At 39.2% G+C, this 3,236-nt stretch overlaps 1 long non-coding RNA gene across 1 annotated transcript; it reads left to right on the top strand.

Annotated features, from left to right (window-relative positions):
• The first annotated feature begins 1,005 nt into the window (after positions 1-1,005).
• Positions 1,006-2,729, top strand: LOC115578239 (uncharacterized). Its single transcript, XR_003983409.1, has 2 exons — positions 1,006-1,540; positions 2,483-2,729. It is a non-coding gene; the product is annotated as an uncharacterized LOC115578239 (long non-coding RNA).
• The last annotated feature ends 507 nt before the right edge of the window (positions 2,730-3,236 follow it).

The following is a 3,236-nucleotide window of genomic DNA, read 5'->3' as shown; positions in this document are numbered from 1 at the left end:
TATGAGAACAGATCTGACCAGCCTGAGAAACAGCACCAGGTTTACAAAGACCGAACAGAGATGAAGAAAGACCTGCTGAAGACTGGAGTAACAACATGTATCATTACCTTTACAGAGTGTCTGCAGATAGAAACACTCACATTTAACACTTTAACACCTTTTAATGCCACTTTATATGAAATTTAATGATGGAAATACACACCAAAAGTGAAATATAAACATGTATTGCATATACTAATTATTGTTGTAAGCTTTTGAAATAAAAAAGATGATTTAATGAATGACTAAACTGACATTCTTTCATATTTTAAGTGTTTTAGAGTCCAACGTCTTTAATGTGGAACTGTGTCATCTTCACTTCATCAGTGTGTTTCAGCTGCAGGACCATGTTTTCTTCACAGAAACACATGAAGAACAGATTATAAGATATCAGATGAAGATTCCTGTCAGACAATCAGAGTTCATCACTGATGTTCTGGTAAACAACCACCAGAGGGCGACATGAGCACCGCAGGATTATTACCTCTGACAACGTTTCCACTGCTGGACCTCAGAACACTTCTGAGCTATTTGTACTTTACTGGAGGATTTCTGCAAATATGTACTTTTTACTCCACTACATTTAATGAAAACACTGTTTTAGTTACTTTACAGATTACATGCTGCCTCAGAGCTGAATCAGCACTTTTTAAATTCATGTATTTGAAGAACAATCAGATTAAAAACAGCTCTTATATTCATACAAATAATCTGAAAGTGCTGAATATACTTTAGTATATTTAGCTGAGATTAGATTCTGTCTGTCTGGTGACATTTTAACACCATGTTATAGAGAATAACACACAAAATGTCGCCCAGCAGGCTGCAGCACTTTATTAATAAAGATAATAAACCATAAAAAGAAAGAAAATAAAAGACATTTCTGATTAAACAGTCACATCTGGATCGATGTGATGATGTTAAACAGCTGATCACATGTTCCTCTTTATGATAGATTATATTTTATAATAATAACATCTTTAAACCTCCTGATGAAACACATCTGTTACAGATATATAAACATGTGTCTCAGGTGTTAAAGGTGACACACCTGTCTTAGTAAATCAATCAATAACAAGTCTGAACTCTCTTGTTGCTAGGAGCGGCAGCCTCCCGCAGCGCGCTCTCTGATTGGCCCGCAGTACGTCACCTCGGGCCAATCAGACGCCAGTGCGTCCGCCATGAGAATCCATGATGTTCTTTTTGTTTCTTTCATCAATTTATCAATACTACGATTCATCATCAGGCTGATCAGATCACCGCGCATGCTCACATCTACCGGGGTGGCATCTAAAAGAAAGCCTTGCCTCCCCAGTTGGCAGCAACGAATCCAAAGAAAAGTTATGGCCAATTTGACATCTACGAGCGCGAATCTCCAATGTCCGACTGCTCTGAATGCAGCACGAGATGACGTCAGAGCAAGAGACGCTTCGTTTGGAAAACTGAGTGGCGCGAAGCGAAGAGCAGGGGTCGCGAGGAAAGGAGACACGGGAGGAAAGAGGTAAAAACTGTTGAACTATCTATCAAGAAATGAAATAATATCAAAGCACAGTGCTAGTATAGCTGCGATGCTGATTTAAGATGATAAAAATCAGGTTGAAGAACGTTATTTCGCTAACTATACATGTAATGTTAGCTAGGTCTGACGTCACTTCTGTGTAAAGTAAGCTAACGTTAGGCTACAAAAGCTAATATTGATTCAACGTCTGTCAAGTAAAACACGGTAAAGTTACTTTGAATCTTCCAGAAATGAAGAGGAAAGGTAGCATATGAAGTGAGCAAGGTAGAAGGAGGAGATGAGGTGGAAGGAGAGAGAGAAAGGCGACCAGGGAGAGGAGGAGGAGGGAGAACACCACAGCGATGAAGATACGAGGAGGGAGAGCAACACCGAGATGAGGAGGAGAAAGAGAGAGACAAGATAACGTGCAGGGCTCAGACACTGAAAGGGAAAGCAGAGTGCTGAGCATCACCAACCATCTCTAGTCCAGCTGCTCCACATGGTGTGGACATTGTTGCTGTGTAGTAAACTAACTTACATATCAATAAGAACAACACGTGACAAAAACGGACATTTTGATCAGAACATTAAGGTGCATTTAGGAAAAAGTGCTTAAATGCAAAAGGGACTTCTTCAAATAAACATACATATTCATGTTTGCTTGAATATGAATAATTGTGGAAGTGAAAGTGTGATGAGATGGGGACAGAGTTTTAATATTCTGTGTACAATGTATTTTAGTTCTATTGCTCAGCTTAAATTCCCAAATTAAATAAATGAACCTAAAAATACTCTCCCAGGCTAAAATGTTTGTGTGTGTTAACACAGTCTGATGGTTATAACTAATCAATGATGGTTCTACATTGATTGTGTTTTTACTAGTTATATTCTATAATGAGTTGAGATGTAATGCAGTTTTAATGTTTCCTCCCCTCCATCTTCTAGACGTATCCATGTCCAGGTGTGAGGTGCCAGTGCAGCCAAAGCAAGAGAGTTTCCCTGAGTCCCTCCAGGAGCAGGAGAATCTTCTGCAGCCACTGGTACAAATCTCACCTGGTTAGAAGACTCGCAGTCCAAACATGCAGCGCACTGTTTTGCTTGTAGGCATTTTTCCCTCCTGATGCTCCAAGGACTGTTTTCATCTCATTCAAGGGTTATCGTAACTGGAAAAAAGCTGAAATGAAAGACAGTGGTTTCTGTTTGTGGTCCCAGCTGTGACTTTACTGAGGTTCACCCAGTGTTAGCAGCAGGAGGACGGTCAGCTCACCTCCCAGAGCCTCCAGCTGAATCACTGGACACTGATTTAGGGACCGTCATTAAATTACTGAGCAGAAATATTTTAATACAAAATAATTGCAGTTTTTTCAATATCTTCAATGTCATGTGACCCACTGACTCCAAACCAGCAGTATATAAGCAGCGGTATTTAAAAATAAATTAGATTCAACAAATACGTTTCTGCATTGTGCCATTTTTTGTGAGTCTCAATCTGTCAATTTTTTTTTCACAAATCTCACCAGTAGTCTCTATTTAAAGGGTTATATTTCAAAATGTTCTTCCGGACCCTCCTAGATTTAGTAAGTTAATGACTCAGAGCACCGCTGCTACAAATATTTATAGGGGAAAAACTGTGTTATTGTTTTTTAATGTCTCTTCTTTTACATGTACAGTATACAGCCTGTATGAACCTACTCACACA

This window comes from Sparus aurata, unplaced genomic scaffold (genome assembly GCF_900880675.1).
Source record: "Sparus aurata unplaced genomic scaffold, fSpaAur1.1, whole genome shotgun sequence".
Classification (NCBI taxonomy): Eukaryota; Metazoa; Chordata; class Actinopteri; order Spariformes; family Sparidae; genus Sparus; species Sparus aurata.
Note: the sequence above shows the minus strand (reverse complement) of the source record. Positions and strands in the feature narration are given on the sequence as shown.